The sequence below is a fragment of the Aulonocara sp. 'chitande type north' Nkhata Bay genome, linkage group LG8, assembly GCF_057382095.1.
Source record: "Aulonocara sp. 'chitande type north' Nkhata Bay isolate Kocher_YH1m ecotype deep benthic linkage group LG8, A_spYH_male_GT1.1, whole genome shotgun sequence".
NCBI lineage: Eukaryota > Metazoa > Chordata > Actinopteri > Cichliformes > Cichlidae > Aulonocara > Aulonocara sp. 'chitande type north' Nkhata Bay.
The window spans coordinates 23,883,092-23,896,619 of record NC_141351.1 but is presented as its reverse complement, the minus strand read 5'-3'; the positions used below and the strand labels follow the sequence as shown (position 1 = coordinate 23,896,619).

Sequence of the window (13,528 nt, the reverse complement as noted above, 5' to 3'; positions counted from 1 at the left end):
CCTGTCCAATCTGAAACCACTGGGAAGCCCAAATTGAGAAGGACCTCTCATTACAGCCCTACCAGGAGCTCCTGCAGCAGGTTGGCTTTTAATGAATCCTTACTGACAGACATTTTCCAGCCCAAAGACTACAGTAATGAGCTCCCACAGTGCCACGTGAAGCCAGCCCCAATTGTCTTATGCATCCGTGCTCTTTGCTTAGTCCTCACTAACACTCTATGGGTGCTGTTTGATTTCTGGAGGCTACAGCGGGCCACGCATGTGTGCGCAAACATGTAGGAAACGCCAACAATCACGTCAAAAGACATCAAATCTGAGGATAAAATGCACACTTACAGTCTGCTCCACTAAATTATCTCTTGGGGGTTTGCTCTTTCTTCATTAATATCATTTCAAGAGTCCTTCAAGAGTGGATGCTTCTCTGGTGTCCTGGATTGTTGATTACCTGACAGGAAGACCACAATATGTACGTCTCCCACAGTGTGTGTCTGACAAGGTGATCAGCAACACAGGGGCACCACAGGGGACTGTCCTCTCCCCCTTCCTCTTCACCCTCTACACCACAGACTTCAGCCACTGCACAGAGACCTGCCATCTTCAGAAGTTTTCTGATGACTCTGCGGTGGTTGGATGCATCAGCAGGGATGATGAGACAGAGTACCGGGCTGTGGTCGACTCCTTTGTCACGTGGTGTGAGCAGAATCATCTGCAGCTCAACGTGGCAAAGACCAAGGAACTGATCGTGGACTTCAGGAAGACCAGGAAACACTTGACCCCTGTTTCAATCCAGGGGGTCAGTGTTGACATTGTGGAGGACTATAAATACCTTGGAGTACACATTGACAATAAACTGGACTGGGCTAAAAACACCACAGCACTTTACAGGAAGGGCCAGAGTCGTCTCTATTTTTTGAGGCGACTGAGGTCCTTCAACATCTGCCAGAAAATGCTGAGGATTTTCTATGAGTCTGTGGTGGCCAGTGCGATCCTCTATGCTGTTGCATGCTGGGGGAGCAGGCTGAGGGTCGCAGATGCCAACAGACTTAATAAACTGATCCGTAAGGCCAGCAATGTTGTGGGGATGGAGCTGGACTCCCTCAAGGTGGTGTCGGAGAGGCGGATGCTGTCCAAGATAAAGACAATGTTGGATAACACCTCCCACCCACTCCATGACATGTTGGTCAGTCACAGGAGCACGTTCAGTGAGAGACTGAGATTACCGAAAAGCACCACTGAACGACACAGGAAATCATTCCTGCCTGTGGCCATCTCCCTGTACAACGCATCCACTTAACACACTGTTTGCTGCTACAACTACACATGTTTCTTTTCCAACTATTTATTTATGAGTGACTTATGTATGTATGTATGTATATATATGTATATATTGTACTATTCTTAGTTAGCGTATTGTCTGTCTTGTCTTAATGTTGGTTTAAAATGGAGCACTGTAACAAAAAATAATTTCCCCCAGGGATCAATAAAGTATTCTGATTTCTGATTCTGATTTAAATTAAAAAAAAATGGCGAAACACATGCACCCACATGTCTTTTAACACAGAGAACAGGCTGACAGACTATGTGTGCCTCCTCTCATATGTTTGGAGATTTATGGTCTCGGAGTGCGCTCGACAGCCAGACACTGCACACCTTCTGCCTTCCAGCGCACAAGAATCAAGCTGGCGGGGAGAAAAGAGCTGGGAATTATAAAGTTTGTGTTCAGCGAATCGTGAAGGGAAGAAGGGAAAAAGAGCAGATAAGGGTTAGAAACAGAGCGTATATTCACCAGAGAAAGAGGAGAGTAAACAGAGTAAAAAAGATTTTCTCTTTTAATTTCGGTTAACAGACAGACGTGAAGCTTGGCTGTACGTTTAACTCCGCCGTTTTATTTTCCACAGTAACAGTCAATAAAGCTTCCCACAGGATCTCTCCCAGAGGACCTCCTCCCTCACACTCCCCTCACAAGACTCATTAAAATGACTTTGGCTGCAGTGATAAGCTGGGCAAAGAAACACATGCACAGTGATATATTTTTCAAATCTCATGGAAAGCGTGATCAATTTTCAAATCTGAAGTGTACATAAAATTGATTTGTGTAATGCTAAGGCCTCGAGAGAGCCAGAGAACCTCTGAAAGGTCGGATAACGCTAAATCAGATATATAAATAAATAAAAAAATCAGATGTTTCAAAGAAAAGTGCTCTTAGCAATTCTGAAATTATGACAAGTGCTCTTTTTATTGCCTGTTCTTCCAAGTGATTCGTTTTTACACTGAAGTGATTAAAAGCAACTCTTTTCATCTCGTGCTTTACTGAAATCATTTCTGATGTCGCGGCGTAGCATCAAAGGCTAAATGATGTGTGGGTTCTGAAGGAGAAAGGTTCAGCCTGCATACTGACAAACACTTTAGAGGCAGAAACACCATCTCCATTCCAATAACACCGCCCATAATCCAGGGAGACGTTCTGGATGGACGCTTGTGTCTGTGATCTCTTTCTTTCAGTCACTAGCGAGAGCTCATAACCATAACTGAGAGTGAGGAACAAAAATCGACAGCTTCACCTCCACACTCAGCCCGCTCTTCACCACAGCAGACCAGTGTTGCATCAGCACATCAGTGCAGATGCCGAACCAACACATTCGCCTTGTTCGCCTTGTAATCGGAAGGTTGCCGGTTCGAGCCCCGGCTCGGACAGTCTCGGTCGTTGTGTCCTTGGGCAAGACACTTCACCCGTTGCCTACTGGTGGTGGTCAGAGGGCCCGGTGGCGCCAGTGTCCGGCAGCCTCGCCTCTGTCAGTGCGCCCCAGGGTGGCTGTGGCTACAATGTAGCTTGCCATCACCAGTGTGTGAATGTGTGCGTGAATGGGTGGATGGATGACTGGATATGTAAAGCGCTTTGGGGTCCTTAGGGACTAGTAAAAAGCGCTATATAAATACAGGCCATTTACCATTTTTACATAGTTAGTCTCTCCTTCCTTCTTCCCCCAATTCATGAACAAGGCCCCGTGATACTCGGGGTACCAACTCATCCCCAACAGAATAATAAAATGCAATAATTCGACTCACTAAATCTGACTCACAAACCTCTTGGATGGTCTGTTTCACACAGCAGCCCACAGGAATGGTGAAATAATTTCATTAAAATGCTCCAGAAAGCACCATCAGTGCAAACACAGTAGAGTGTTTCAGTTCAGTGACTTGATCTTATACACAAACCACATAATCTTTAGTTCTCCTTCTGCCTGACTCAGTGACAAGCTGCTGCTTTACTCTACTACTCCAACAGAGATTATTTTTTTTAGCCATCGTGTATCACTACTTACATTGTTTTTGCATTAACTAAGTGACCAGTTTATGAATCCTCCCTGCAGAGGTGCAGGACACACCAAATAAACTGTGAATGATTATTATTACACACACTGGGAACGGTGTCAGCAGCGGGGCTCCAGCAGGGGTGGAAGAGCGTTGCTCCTCCTGGCCAGAGGGTGAGCACACTGAACCCCAAGTTGTTGCTCTGTGAATGAATTATTAAGTGATGTGTTCATAAAGTGATGTGTTTATACAGTGATGTGTTTCAGACATGTCCAGCTTGGAGGAGACCCCAGGGCATGCTGGAGAAATTACAGCAGAAGTCCTGGAAGGAAGGATGGTTTACAACTCGGCGCTAATTAGCAGGCGTTTGTGGCTTGCTCATATACAATTCATGAACACAGCTTGCTAATCAAGCTTGTTAGCATTAGCTCTTCAAAATAAGGATAAGCTATTGTTTTACATAAAAAATGATTCCTAATATGAATAAAATGGGTTACTCGCTCAGTGACACCCGGGACAGGCTCCAGCCCTGCTGAGACACTGGACTGACTGATTGCAGTCAATAAATTTTGTCCTTATCTCTGTTTAGCTTGAATATATTCAGGCTCCTTGCTTAAGGAGGCATTCTCAGAGTCTTATTACTCTGCAATGGACACAAAGGTCTGTGAAGTCGATCCAGCTACACAGAGTGCTTTAAACATCAGTCTTCCCTGAAAGCTGAAGCATCCAGTGCATACGTTTTCTTGCATGAGAGATTCAATGAATTTCATGAGCACAGAAGGGCGGTGCACATAATCACATGGCTTTCTCTTTCAAATTGAACTGTAATCACTGAAGGAAGACAACGTGGATAATTTCACTTGTTCCACCTTTGTCAGACTATATGAGCCGTTACAGAATAAAACTGTCAACTTTCCATTAATACATTTTTTATGTAGAAAATGCTCCTCGGTGTAGTACTGCAAAGGATAGCCTGGTTTATTCCAGGCACCTGCAGTTTGAGCTCATGTCTTTTTAAATGTACTCGTGTAAACCCGGCTTTCAATTGCACCAAACCAACAATTTGATACCAGCACAGATGGAAATGTGTGGGCTTTATCACTATTTAATGACTAAAGAAAAAAACACCAGATTCAGACCATGATGCATTACCTGCGCAGGACTCTACGGTCCTGTGTGAAACACAGTCTGTGGTTCAACAGCTTGTAACACGAGGCAGTAACTTAAAAAACCTGCTTTCTCCCTGACTTTATCAGTAACGAGCCACTTCTTATCTGTCACATGAAATATGATATATTAATTTAAGTGGAAATCAATTTAATATCTTGAAACATTAGTCATCTGCTGTGTCTTTTTTTCCATGACAATAAACAAGCAGCTGGCTGCTCACCAGGTCTGTTCCTACTGCCAGCACGGGGAGAGGTGAACTCTGTGCGATGTTATGATCACGGCAACAATCCTGAGCCAACACAATTACCCTGATTATTTAAAATGGAAGAATGATGTGGGAAAAATGGTGACTTGGTTGGCTATTGTTGGATATCAATTTTGGCTCAACTATTTCTGTGTCAAGGCACCTCAGACCTCTGTCTGACCTTTTATCCCCACCTGAGCACCATATTTAATCATTCCTGTGCTGTTCTACTGTTTTAAAACTCCCCCAGTGATCCTCCAGAGACCAGCAGGAATCTCTGCAGGGATCTGGGCGAATGTGGTGGGAATGCAGACAGTTCAAGTGTCAAGGTGCCCCTCGAGCTCTGTCACATGACTGGCAGGACTCCAGGATTCCTTAAAACTAACATTTTCTCACTAATTAGCTCATTTAGGCATATAGAAGTGGTCAAGAGGACCTGCTAAGTAGAAGGAAATAGAGAGGAAAGGTGATTTTTTGTGACTTTGAAGGGGGGCGTGGTTCTTGGTGCCAGACTGGCTGCTCAGAAACTGCAGATCTACTGGGATTTTCCCACACAACCATCTCTTGGTACAGAGAACAGTTTGAAAAAGAGAAAATATCAAGTGAGGAGCAGAGTGTGAATATTTTGATTTTTAATCTTTTTTAACAGCCTTTCTGGTGTCATGGTGGCAAGTGTGCATTTGACATTTTTGTAAGTGTTATAGAAAGCAACATTTATTCTTTGCAGGAAAGAAAATGGCAGATTGAGGTTTTTACCTCAGTGCGAGCTGAAACATGACTCTCAGTTCAGCTAATGTTAAACAATTTCAGTTAATACCAGGCAGAAAAAACGTGTGGTGTTATTAAGAGTATGAATCAAGTTAAACACAATATCGTGCTACTTATAACTTAAAAACCTCTCACTGAGTTTTTGAAAAGATTTACACTAAATATCATGTTCCATTCAGCACAGTTGACCCTTACCTCTACTTCCAGATTCTTGTTTAAAAGCATGAAAAGAGCTTCAGCTTCATTAGCTCCTCACCTTGATCTCTTTAGAGGCTTCTGTAAAAATATTCACAGCTCTTTCTGATGCTTTCCAAACCTCAGTGTGGCAACTCTGAATGGTTACTACCAGCTAACACACAAGATACTGACTTAAGATGCAGCTGTGCACAGCTGTGCAGAGCCCCCACCCCTGACACAGCTGCCACACCCCTGGACCCAGCAATTTCATGGACATTACCTCTACATGCCGTGGCATTCCTTTCCAGTGAGACTCACAAATGAGAGCATCCCAATCCCTACCCGCCTAACGGCATGTTTGGGTGCCACATCATACGAGGACTTTTTACAAAGCAGCCTCGGCTGGAAGATGCGAGTCGGCAGGCCGCACATCTTTGCAACAACAGCCCGAGGGGGGAGAGGCAGGTGAAGGAGGAGCACGCGTGATGTGTTCAGTGGTGCGCTGCCCGATATAGCCACAGTCTTCTGTTATTTCCCACAGAGCAGCTTCGCAGGAGCAGCTGGGGGTTAATTGCCTTGCTCAAGGGCACTTGTTTTCGAGTTAGAGGCAAAACCTCCATGAGAGCAGGGAGCCTTTTGCTCATTTCCCTGCTCGGATTTTCCTTATTGACAATTTTGAAGTATTTTGATCTGAGCTTTTATACTTTAGCATCAAAGTGTATGTGACCCGATTTTAGTTTATTTACAAAATAAATAATAAAAAAAACCCTTGTGAACCCTACAGCCGGCCAAGTCTGGGGTGTAAATACAGCCTTTCATCTCTACATTACTTCAGTTATATAGCCTAAAGTGAAGGATCATTTTCTTTCACATAAAATCTAGAGGGAAGTTCTCATCCAGTTATTGCTTTCCACAGAGTTCAGCCTGCTAAACAAACCTCGCAGTCTTGGCAGATGGCAGTGAAGTGTCAATAAGTGATTCTGGCCACGTGCCTCAGCGCAGTGCCAGTCGGGGAGCGCTGCAGCAGTCGGCCTCCTAAGCCTTTTAGCGGCGGAAAACGCTCCGGCTATTCTCCGAGTCAGATTGGGGAATAGCGATTTTCCACCAAGCATCATATCAACAGCCAAACAGCACGAGGGCCACAGAAGCAGTTGTCTGAATGCGTTAGAGATGAGCTAGCTCACTGGGACAAATATGGCACGGGTAGTCTGGGGATGTCTCTGTATGGAAACTGCTCTGTCTGCCATATTCTCTGTGTAAGACTCATGAAAGATGAACAAGTGTCTTGCAATGCTTCTGGGCTCCCAAAAGAGACAAATCCTTTAAAAAAGGATTAGCTTCCTAGCAGACACTAATCTAACAGGGATGCTCCTGGTGAAAAAAATGAAACAACTAGTGTAAAACTAAGAAACACTCACATATCAAAATAAATTTTGATTACTTTTTTATGGACAATATCAAAAACTGTCTTTAATCTTTAATCATCTTTTATCATCCTTTAAGTGCTGCTTATGAACACGTTAACTCTAAAATGATAGCGAAGAAGAAAAACGCTTGAAATAAGCTGTTAAATACAAAGACACATTATTAAATTATCACAAGTTATCATGCAAAAAACTAATAATTTGCCATTGAAATGTGTGGTGCATTGTGCATATAATTTTTCTATAATATATGACAACCATCCCAATAAAAGGAAAAACATCTAAAATAATAACAAACAAATCATCCATCCATTTTTTTCCACCTATCCCGAGACGACTCGCAGGTCAGCCTAAGCAGAGAGGTCCAAACCTGCCTCTCATCAACCACCTCCTCCAGCTTATCCTGGGGAACACCGAGGCATTCCCAGGCCAGATGAGAGATATAATTTCTCCAGCAGGTCTCCTCCTGGGAGGACATGCCTGGAACACCTGACCCAGGAGGGGACCATCTCAACTGGCTCTTTTTAAGGAGGAGAAGCGCCTCTCTGGACCCCTGCTGAATGAATGAAATTCTCTCCCTACGACTGCATCCTGCCCGCAGCTCGGACACCAGCATTTCACTGCATGTTCACTATATGTTGTATTGTTTATGTGACAAATAATATATGTATTTAATAATAATAATAATAATAAGACCAACCATGCCCACGACAACCGAAGGAACTGCCGTTTTTGCCACTTCAGCCTTGAGCTACGTTCACATGTACACGTTATATTTTTAAAACTGATCCACAGAAAAATATTTCTGTTCACATGAAACATGCAAATTTTTGATCCGTTTTATAAAAATGACAAAATCTAGTAGCTACACAGACATAACCTGATAAACATCGGTGAGGTTCGAGGAACACAAGATGTAATAAAGCCAGGTATGCATATTTAAACATTTCCTCTGCTTCGTCACTATGGTTACAAAATAATCCCAGTAGGCCCCATTATCATTCCCTCAGTAACGAAGAAGGCTGATGAACAAGTGCAATACTGGATGCAGCTTCAGTAGGATCCCCACTCCCTATCTAAGCCCCACAGTATGGTCCACCCCCCCGCCCCAAATTAAACACCAAGGCAAAGAAAAAGCGACAATAGGCGGTGATTACTCTGGCCACTCTCGACAGAAAGACAAGCGGACAAGAGATGTAAAATGCAGCATTAATATTTGTATAAGTGAGGCTGGGAGTGATGAAAAGAGGAGAATTATGCAGCACTCTGCTCCATTGTGTCTTTGACACTGTCAGCAGCAATTGCTGCCTGGTGTTTGAATCCATGTTCAGCCCCGGTGACGAGCTGAAAATCCTCATGCAAGGGGAGCGTGTGAGAGGAAATGTGTGATATAATATAAGAATCTATATTCCCATTTGCTTGCGTCCAATCAGTACGAGCGCCACCGATGTTTGTGTGCATTTAGCAAGCTGGAGACATCAAAGGGGGAATAGCAGGGGACTATTAAACACATACACAGCCTCACACACATGAGCACAGCGGTGCACTGCTGCAGGGGTTTCTATTGCATCAGAAGAGGAGGCGAGACTCCCCGTCTCCCTGAGAGGAAGAGGAGCGATAACCAATCCTGTATGGGCAGCAGACCAGCAACAAATAGGGGGAGAATGGGAAAAAAGCCAGCATGTGTGTTTGTCACCAGCTAAACAGACGAGGCAGCGAGAGAGCTACTGTGAACGTACATGACGAAAGGAGCACGAGATGCAAACTGTAACACGAGAGATTAGCCATATATCAAAATAAAAGAGGCTATTTTTGCAAAGTACATGCTGGATGTATATGTAATTAAGCACCGATATTCAAGCACTTTCAGCACAGCCGAGCATTTGTTATTGTCTGTCTGTGTTAAATAATAATAATGGATTGGATTTATATAGTGCTTTTCAAGGCACCCAAAGCGCTTTACAATACCACTATTCATTCACTCTCACATTCACACACTGGTGGAGGCAGCTACAGTTGTAGCCACAGCTGCCCTGGGGCAGACTGACAGAAGCGAGGCTGCCATATCGTGCCATCGGCCCCTCTGGCCAACACCAGTAGGCAAGTAGGGTAAAGTGTCTTGCCCAAGGACACAACGACCAGGACAGAGAGCCCAGGGATCGAACCGGCGACCTTCCGGTTACAGATGCGATTCCCAACCCCCTGAGCCACGGTCGCCCCGTTAAAGGATAAAGCCGTCACTCTAATTTCTTATTGTCGACGATCCTCTGAAAAAACCCAAACCAACAATGTGCCCATCTGTCCCTACCCTGTCTCTGATGCTCAGCTCTCAAGCTCAGTGATTTCTGGAAGTCTTTAAGAAATACTCCTAAATATACACTTTCATTTTATGAAAACAGGCACAGTCATTTTACAAACAGATGGGCACTTATAGCACAAAGGAGGAAATACTCGATTAGCTAAGGACTATTTTCAGCCGTGGATTAATCGACAATTTTTGTGTGCTACTTCTGCAAATGACTCAACTTGGATGTTTTTTTTAATCAATCCGTAAGCCCTCCCACATCGTCTGACACTAATAATAGTTTGTTTTGTGTATTCATGTATAGTCAAGGATAATTCCAGTGCCTTTCAATTTGATGCTTTTGCCTCATTGTGACTTAACTGAGCGCCTGTTACAAAATAATTGTATTTATTCTAAGATTATTGCTCTCTTAAAAAGCACAACAGTGAATTTAGCTGTTGAGCAGTGGTTCTCGCAGGGTGGGAATATTTGACCACTGAACATTCTGCAATGAAAAACTGCACATAAGTTATGAATGAATTAATTTGCTGCTTCAGTATCCATTTCCTGTTAAATATCCTTAAAGAAAATTCTGTCAAAGAGGGTTTAGGTAACGGCGTGCAGCGCCCATAGTGGGAATTATGCGACCAAAAGAGCTCCCAACATTCAGGACACCATATCATGAAAGCTAAATGTCTTAGGGCTTCAGGCGGCCCAGGGACAGAGCACATCACCTGTTAGCAGAAGTTGATGAATTCAGTTCAATTGAGTTTTATTTACACAGCGCTGAATCACAACAACAGTCACCTCAAGGCGCTTTATATTGTAAGGTAGACCCTACAATAATACATACAGAGAAAAACCCAACAATCATATGACCCACTATGAGCAAGCACTTTGGCGACAGTAAGAAGGAAAAACTCCCTTTTAACAGGAAGAAACCTCCAGCAAAACCAGGCTCAGGGAGGGGCGGGGCCATCTGCTGCGACCGGTTGGGGTGAGAGAAGGAAGACGGGATAAAGACATGCTGTGGATGCTAACATAGTGCCAGGTAAGCTATAGAGCCATAGTTCTTAGAGAAGTTTGACCTCCTTTGAAAGAGTCCTCACTGAACCAAAAGCAACAATATGTTTGGTAGGCTATGTTAAATCGTCTGACAAGGTCCAGGCAAGATGTATGCTAACTGAGTGGTGAGTACAAATGGGACGAGAAGGAAAACTGGCAAAGTGTATGATGATATACAGGCTGATGGCTTGAAATTTCTGCTTGTACTTTGATGTACAAACAGCTGTCTTAGAGAACATTATGGTCATAGAGAAAGGCAACCTCAGACAGGCATGCAGGCATGGCCCTTAATGTAGTTAGCAAAATAGCTATTTAAGGTGGCTAATTCCAAGAAAGCTTGGAAAAAAGGTGAACCTTCCCAGGAGTGGCCTGTCTACCAAAATTACTCCAAGAGCACATCAACGCATCACCCAGCAGAAGAACCCAGAATAAGAACTGCAGTCCTCACTTGCCTCAGTTAAGGTCAGAGTTCATGATCCAACCATAAGAAAGAGACTGATGAAAAACAACAACAGCTCAACTTTTGCCAAAGAAAAAAAAATTGGGGGGAAAAATATTCTGTGGACTGAAAAGAGACAAATCTTCTAAAAGGTTCAACTTTTGAGTTCCATCTGGACTAAAACTAACAACATTTAATAAAAAACATCACCGCAACAGTTAAACATGATGTTGGGGCTGCTGTCCTACAGTCAGGACCTGCACGACTTGCTGTAACTGATGGAACCATGAATGCTCCTCTCTACCAACAAGTAGTGCTATACAGCGTTTTTAGGTAATTGTAAAAGTAGGGACTTCAGAAAAAAAAAAGTCAAGATATTTTTTGGACAAAGACTCATTATACAGCCTGGAAGTGTGAGGTCTTGCAGTCCTGCTGCAGGCACACCTCTCTACGTGTCATCTTTGTTCAGTGAATGCAAAGAGAAGCAGTGAAGTAACTGTTTGCACTTGCACAGTGTTTTTCTTGGGGGTTATTTATGGGTTAGGTGCTTTGCTGGACAGAGCAAAGATAGTTTATCAGCTCCATCCTGCAGGGTCTCTGAGTCCTGGTCCTACAGGCAGGAATCTTAGCACAGCTTCTCAGATCTCCCTCTCCTCAGCCACTGCCTCCAGCTCTTCCAGGGAATGCTGAGTTTTTCCAAAGCCACCTTAGAGATAACCTCGCAAGTCCACTCTGGGTCTGCCCTGCAGTCACACCTACATTTTGTGGCCATAGGGGAGGGTATGAACATATTAGCCGTCGTGGTCAGCTCTGTCATGTTGCAAACTGCTACCTGGTGTAAATGAGTTGGACTTACTAGCAGCACAACCTTTAACTTCTCTACAAATGAAGGTATAAAATTTCACTGACCTTGATTTTTGTTTTTAAGGTTGCTCCAGGGCCAGAAACTTTAATTCAGAGCATCCTTACTGCTGTATTGACAACAATATTTGTGTAATGTTGTGCAGGTGCTATATATAAACTACAGTTTGCTGTGTTCATGGTAAAGAGGACAGCTGTTTTGGACAGCGGTGGAGCTCCACTGCAGAGAGGAACGAGACACACACACACACACATGCAGACACACAAGTTCATTGTTAGTTTTGGTTTTATCCCTTCAACCTTATCCTTTGACATTTCACATCCCATTTAATTCAAAAAGCAGCAGTGTTCTCATTGTTCCATTACAGAAAATCCTTGAGCAGAGTTCAGATTTGCTGCATCAGCAGTAGGTATGCAAGGATGCCTTTCAGATTATCAAGTAATTTTATGGTTAAGATGATGTAAGCTGCAGTAAGTGCTTAGGTTAGCACATGCACAACACAAGCTCAATGAAAGTAAGGGTCACATGGGTCCGTTCAATATGCATAATTTATTCAAGCCTGATGTGGAACTAATAATGCATTTTAGTCCCATGTTGATCCTTACATGGCCGAGATGTAAAGAAATTTGATTCTTCTTCCACAAAACAACTTAACTTTGAGCATTTTTCTATTTTCCAACTGTCAAGTCTGAAAAAACTGCTTTGTTTTCTCATCTACTTTCAGTTTATCTAGTCATTAATAGTGTTGATATGATTATGTGAGCTGAAGAACTTGAATCCACATCTATATACTAAAGGTTAAAATGGTTTGTTGTGGGGCCAAAAGCACTCTTTCTTTTCATAAACAGCATCCCAATTCCAAACTAATTTCATAGGAGACACTTTCTTTGTTTGCTATTAAAGTTTAATATCTCAGAAGAACTGAGGCACATAAATCCTCAGCGGAATCTATTTATCGCTATTCATTTTTTTATTTATTAAACCTTTATGACTCTCGAGATTAAAAATCTCTTTTGCAAGAGTGTCCTGGCCAGCACACGCAGATGTACAACTGGTGGCTGCACAGACTAGTAATACACAGAAACACACACAGCAAAATGCACAAAATAGGTACAGAAATGTGCATGAGGTGAAGAATGAAACATAAAAATACCCAAAATTATAAATTCAAAGCTAAAGGAAACTTCAAACATCAGAGTAAGTTATTGTCTGGGGCCAGAAACAGGAGCAGGAGTGTTCACACAGAACATCTGCCGCCTGTAGCAGCTGCCTCCAGCTCAATTTAAATCACCTGAAATTCATTTAGTAAGATCAGCTCATTAATTATTGTGACTTTTGTTTTAATTGCTGATCCTCTGGACATATTTGCAGGAAATGTGATACTTATTACACCCAGTCATCAACCTCCAGGGCTAAAAAATAAAAACCAAAGTGGACCTGCAGTTCTTCTAACGGCCACATGAGGTTGACTCCAAAACCAAGTCTGTCCAAATACTTCACATGTTAAAATGTCCAACTTTTCAGCAGAAATAAATATGTTCACAGCCTGGGACCAAAAGCAGCTTTAGCCTCTATGGATAGTTTTACATATGACCATCTGTATGGTGTATGAGGATTTTTATAATGAACCCATTTTTGTATTTTTAAGTCTTAAAAGTTAAAGATTTGCCTCATGTCCACTAATTCGAGACACAGAACTAGATTTCCCAACAGGTTTTTGTGCTGCTGGTGCCATTTGGAACATTTTATTTGGATTGTGTGACAAATAATACGGCTTTCTGTG

The 13,528-nt window shown here is 42.9% G+C and overlaps 1 protein-coding gene across 2 annotated transcripts in view; it reads right to left on the bottom strand.

The window, feature by feature from the left end:
• The window catches only part of srcin1b (SRC kinase signaling inhibitor 1b), a 141,811-nt gene that overhangs the window by 48,528 nt on the left and 79,755 nt on the right, over positions 1-13,528 (bottom strand). The gene's annotated exons all lie outside the window — the stretch shown is intronic.